General features: G+C 40.1%; 1 pseudogene; it reads left to right on the top strand.

Annotated features, from left to right (window-relative positions):
* Positions 1–209: 209 nt before the first annotated feature.
* On the top strand, positions 210–1,202 carry LOC102817393 (annotated as a pseudogene).
* Positions 1,203–6,428: the final 5,226 nt, after the last annotated feature.

Genomic DNA, 6,428 nt, shown 5'->3' with positions numbered 1-6,428 from the left:
AGCAAGACCAAGGGATAGAAACCTTGAAAGATACAATTGTAATTATTCAACCTCAGTTTTCCTTTTCTAATTTCAAACTGAAAGTAGCATTGCTTGGAAAGTTTGAGAAAGTAGGGATGATATTCTGATCATTAGAAATTACTCAGATTACTAACCCGTTACATGTGGTAGCACTGATTTATTTCTAGGGACAGAATTTATAAACAACAATGAACAATCTCAGTGTCTTCACTGAGTTCCTCCTCCTCAGCCTGTCTGCCGATCCCCAGATCCAGACTCTGCTCTTTGTGCTGTTCCTGGTGATTTACTCCCGACTTTAATGAGGAATCTGGTAATGATCCTTGTGATAAGAGCTGATTCTCACTTTCATATCCCCATGTACTTCTTCCTTGGACATCTGTCCTTCTTGGCCATTTGCTTCTTTTCAGTCACCAGGCCCAAAATGCTGCAGAACTTCTTGTCTCAGAAAAAAATGCAACACAGTGTGAGGCTGCATCACCCAGAGTTTCTTTTTCCTTCTCTCTGGGTGTTCAGAAGCCAATCTTCTCTCTGTTATGGTCTATGACCGCTATGCTGCCATCTGCCACCCTCTGCTCTACACTGAGGTCATGAACAAACCTCTTTGTACTGCAGTGGTCAGTGCAGCATGGGTGATGGGGTTTCTGAACTCACTAGTGAATTGTCTTTTCATCCACAAGCTATATTTTTGTAGGTCTGACATCATCCCCCACTTCAGCTGTGAGATGCCTTCTCTATTTCCATTGTCCACTGCCAATGAACTGCTTCTATCTAGGTCAAGTGCATTTCTGGGGCTTCTGACACTTCTCCTGATTCTCTTTACTTATTCCAGAATTATCTCTGCCATCCTGAGCATTCATTCCTCTGGGGGCCAGGGCAAAGCCTTCTCCACTTGTTCCTCCCACCTCACTGTGGTGCTCTTGTTCTATGGTACAGCTCTATTCAGATACATCAGCCTTCCCTCAGGCTCATTGTTGGAACGAGCAGTGTCCATTCAGTACAGTGCAATCACATCCTTGTTGAACCCTCTCATCTATACTCTCAAGAACAAGGAGGTGAAGGTGGCCCTGAAGAAGATACTGAGACAGTAAATATCTTCCTCAGAAGAAAGAATTTCAGTCAGAGATTGGGTAGAAAGGATCTTCAGAAATAGACCCACCTTTAGAGGAAAACAGACATTTTAGATCAGAATTTCTAAAAGGGTCATCCCCAGACTAGTACCATCAGCATCACCTGTAAGCTTACTTACAAGGTAGCATCTCTGGACCCACCCCAGAGCTACTGAATTAGAAAATCTTGTAGCAGAGCTCAACAATCTATGTTTTAGCAAGTCCACCAGGTGACTATCATGCATGCTTTAGTGCCTGAGGCTGAGTTCTCCACAGGAGCAAAACCAGTGACGTATGTATCTGGAAAGAGGAGAGATTTATTTCAAAAAACTGGCTCAGGCAGTTGTTGAGGCTGGCAAGTCCTAAATCCATGGGTCAGGCACCAGACTGGAGACTTCTCCTTACTCAAGTGGACTGACAAACCCAAAATCTAGGTGGCAGGTTGCTGGCTTGTATCCCAAGAACCAGAGGTCACAGGATGACAAGACAGATGCAGGATCTACAAGTTTTGATAGAATTTCATATATATTGGATATAGGTCATACTGCTAAAAAACTGTCCTTTGAACTAACTGACTACTCATATGAGATCAAAGATGATGAAAGACACTCAAACACTCTCTGCCAATCACTGAGCGTTAATGGCCTAGCGAAATTGACACATAACCTTAATGATCACATCAAGTTTAAGAAACACTGTTTTAGACCAAATGGTGTTTGAGAAGGCTGTCTTTAGTGAAAGACAAACTCAGTAGAAGCTTCTCAAAATGAAGAATCCATCTTAAGTGAGAGCTGATCAGTAGTCAGGACAAAAACACTTGATTGCTTGATCCTATTAACTTTCTCTCTGCAAGATTGCTAAAGTCTGTGTGTGTATGTGGTGGGGAATAGCTTACATTGTTTTAGGGTGTGGGGGATGAAAAATAGCTGGACTGCTGCACTGAAGCAATCCCAGCCTATTCCTTACACCTCCACTGCTTGGGAATTGTCTTTCTAAAAGACCCAGGTGGTGGTAATGTATGCCGTGGAGTCAGTTCTGACTCATAGAGACCCTGTATAGGGTTTCCGATGCTGTAAATCTTTATGGGAGCAGAAAGCCTCGTCTTTCTCCCATGAAACGGCTGGTAGTTTCAAACTGCTGACCTTGAGGTTAGTAGCCTGACTCATAACCACTACGCTACCAGAGCTCCTTTAAGAAGACCCTACAGGGGTTAAAAACTGCAATGAGGGATATCATTGCTGATGTCTGATGGATCTTGGCTGAAAGTAGAGAATATCAGAAAGATGTTTACCTGTGCTTTATTGACTATGCAAACCCTTTCAATTGTGTGGATCATGACAAGCTATGGACAACATTGCGAAGTATGCGTATTCAGGAACACTTAATTGTGCTCATAAGGAATCTGGCATGGACTAAGAGGCAGTTGTTCAAACAGAACATGGGAACACTGAATAGTTTAAAATTAAGAAAAGTGTACGACATGGTTGTATTCTTTCACCATACTTATTCAACCTGTATGCTGAGCAAATAATCCAAGAAGCTGGGTTCTATGAAGAAAAACATGGCATCAGGATTGGAGGAAGACTCATTAACAACCTGTGATATGCAGATGATACAATCTTGCTTGCTGAAAGTGAAGAGGACTTAAAATATTTACTTATGAAGATCATACAGCACAGCCTTCAGTATGGATTACATCTCAATGTCAAGAAAACAAAAATCCTCACCACTGGACCAATATACAACATTCTTATCAATGGAGAAAAGATTGAAGTTGTCAAGGATTTCATTCTTCTTGGATCAACTATCAACACTCATGGAAGCAGCAGTCAAGAAATCAAACGATGTATTGCATTAGGCAAATCTGCTGCACAGGAACTTTTTAAAGTGTTGAAGAGCAAAAATGTCAGCTTGAGGACTAAGGTGCGCCTGACCCAAGCCATGGTATTCTTAATAACCTCATATGCAATGTGAAAGCTGGACAGTAAATAAGGAAGACCGTAGAAGAATTGATGCGTTTGAGTTATGGTGTTGGAGGAGAATATTGAAAGTAGCATGGGCTGCAAAAAGAACCAATAGATCTGTGTTGGAAGAAGTGCAGCCAGAGTGCTCCTTGGAGGCCAGGATGGCCAAACTTCGTCTCTCATACTTTGGACATATTGTCAGGAGGGACCAGTCGCTGGAGAAGGATATCATGTTTGGTAAGGTGGAGGGTCAGAGAAAAAAAAGGAAGATCCCCAATGAGATGGATTGGCCAAGTGGCAGCATCGATGGACTCAAGAGTGACAACAATAGTGGGTTGGCCCAGGATTAGGCAGTGTTTCGTTCAGCTGTGCGCAGGGTAGCTATGGGTCAGTACCAACTCGTAGGCACCTAACAATATCAACAACAGGGGTTAAAAGAGCATTCAGGTCAAAAGACAGATACTCCAGAATAGCAACTCTGAAGCATTTCATTGACCTTACTTGAGGGCACCTGGGGTCACCAAACATTCACTCTGCTTGCTTCAAGGTCCCAGAAAGCAAGGTCAGCCTGAGGCTATAGCTGACAGGCAATAATTCTTCTTCATGTCACACTGTTTTCCACTGAGAACTATCTGCTTCCTTAACTGGTTGCCAGGACGAGGCTGTCAGGAGTCTTGGAGTATGATTTGTTGCTTCTACATATATATTTTGCTGCAAGATTATTTTTTTCATTCTTCCTTGAGGACTCCAGGTTCCTCTCAATCTTTTTATTATTTTGCCCCCCTCGGGGGAGAGCGCGAACGCAGTCCCCCACTATCACAAATTGTGCAGTCGAGTTTCCCACATTGGGGGAAATCGCAGGGGTCAGCACATCCCAAAGTGCAATGGATTAGCCTCGCCCTGGGGAAACCACCTTCGTGATCATGGAATCACCCCTGCCAGGTAACTATCAAACTTTTTATTTTTTAACTATAAAATCTAATATACTTATAAAATTGTGTGTACAGTTTGAAGAATAAAAATAAATCAATGGTCTGTGTATTTATCCCCTGACTTAAGACAGAATATTTTGAGTCCTACAAATTTCCTATGTATCTCCCATCATATCACTCCTTCCTCTGCCCAGAGGTAACTACTGTCCTGAATCACACAGTACTCATTGCCTTATATAGTTTGCCACTTATTTGCTACCCCTAAATGTGACTATTAAGTTTTACCTAGTTTTGAACTTTATACAATTTGAATCATACTGTATGTATCTTGTATGACTGTCTTCTTTCACTTAACATTATTTATTCTTGTGCTTTACTTGTTCTATTTTAAGCAGCATGTAGCATAAGCACTGGACTGCTAACCACAAGGTAAGTGTTTGAAACCCACTAGCTGCTTCTCAGAAAACCTATACAGGATCACTATGAGTCAGAACCCACTCAATGGCACTTAACAACAACAATAGCTGCATTGTGATTATTTTATTCTGTCTGCAAATCCTTGTCTTTTAAGAGGAGAGTTTATTCATTAATTGTTAAAATTATTATGGTTACATTTGGATCCATTTCCATTCTCTTGGGTACTTTCTTTCTGACTTCCTTTTTTTCCTTTCTCATTCTTTTTCTATTCCCATTTTTCCCTCTGATTGCCTATTCTTTTGATGATTACCCTATTAAAAAAAAAAAAAAACATGCTTACTCTACTTAACAAACTCTAATGTTAATATTTTGTCCCTCTTCCAAAAACAATATAAAAACCAGAAGATACTTCTGTTGACCTGGTTATGAATCAGACTGTGAACTACAAGGTCAGCAGTTCGAAACTACCAGCTGTTCCATGGGAGAAAGATGAGGCTTTCTGCTCCCGTAAAGATTTACAGCCTCGGAAACCCTGTACAGGGTCGCTATGAGTCGGAACCGACTCCACGGCACATAACAACAACAACAACAACAAGTTAAAACTATTCCTATCTAGTATGTATTTTAGTTTCTCACTGCCCCGTGACAAATTATTATTATGTACATTATTGTTACTACTTTATACAGTCAGATTTTGTTTAGGTTTACCCTTTATTTATCAAATCTTGGCTCACTTTTTTTTTTAAAAGCATCTGGGATCACTTTTTCCTATGCAAATTTGATCCTTAAAATTTTCTTTTAAGTGACAGCCTGTTGGTAATGAATGAATTGTTTTTGTTTGTCTGAACACGACTCTATTTCTTTAAAATATCCTTTTCTGGCCATAAAATACTAGGTTGTGGCCTGAGTTAAAATTTTATTCTTACAGAAATGGTACACATTTGCTTTACCACTTTCCTGGCAGTTACTCCTACATTGTCATATTGCTTTGATTGAAGTGGTTCAGGCCATATGTACAGTCTGATTTCAGACTTCAAATTCATCTGTGCACCAGCTTTCTCATGTAATAGACCCATTTCTCATGACTCAGTTCCAAAATAGCCAAGACAGTCCCTATCATAGGTAGATTATTCTTTATTCATCCTTGTATTGTGGTCCCTATTTTTAGCAATCATAGTGTTTACTATATGTCTGGTATTGTTCTAAGAACTTTATATCCATATTAATTAACTTAATGTTCTGAGCAACCTTATAAGATAGATATTATTATTTTCCTCATTTTACAGATGAAGAAACTGAGACACAGAGAGGAAAAGTCCATAGTTACTGGTCACACAGTTATAAGTGGGAAAGCTGGTATTTATTTAAACATAGGCAGTCTAGAAGCAGAGGCTGTTCTTATAATCTCTGGTCTATGCTGCTTCTGGGATTTATTCAAGTGAATGTGTATGAATATTAGTATTATTCTATTAGGTTTCTCCTGCTAAGATTCTCCCATTTGACTCAGTGTTTGCTTCACTTCTAGGTTTCTGATTACTTTAATGTCAGCTTGGAAACCTATTAATTTTTAAATTATTTATTAGTTATTTAGAAGTTGCCTCTTCCCTCAAAAAAATTAAATGAAGTCTGATGCCACCCATTCCCAACTTAATTTCTGGCTCAGGCCTCTCCTGGCTTCCCAAGCTGACACTGACTTTTTCAGTATTGACTTTTTGAAATTGGTTGTACAGGTACTATTCAAGTTAAGTCCCCTTTTTTCAGAATAATGTTGCCACACATTCACTGGAACAAATTAATATTTTGATATAAGCTATTTGTGGTAACTGGAGCACTGGTGGCACTGTGGGGTAAACACTCGACTGCAAACCACAAGGTTGGCTGTTCAAACCCACAAGCTTTTCCACAAGAGAAAGATGAGACTTTCTGTTCCTATAAAGATTTACGACCCTGGAAACCCAATACAGGGTCTCTGTGAATCGGAACCAACT

This window comes from Chrysochloris asiatica, unplaced genomic scaffold, assembly GCF_000296735.1.
Source record: "Chrysochloris asiatica unplaced genomic scaffold, ChrAsi1.0 scaffold00077, whole genome shotgun sequence".
Lineage (NCBI taxonomy): Eukaryota > Metazoa > Chordata > Mammalia > Afrosoricida > Chrysochloridae > Chrysochloris > Chrysochloris asiatica.
This window is presented reverse-complemented; position numbering and strand designations above follow the sequence as displayed.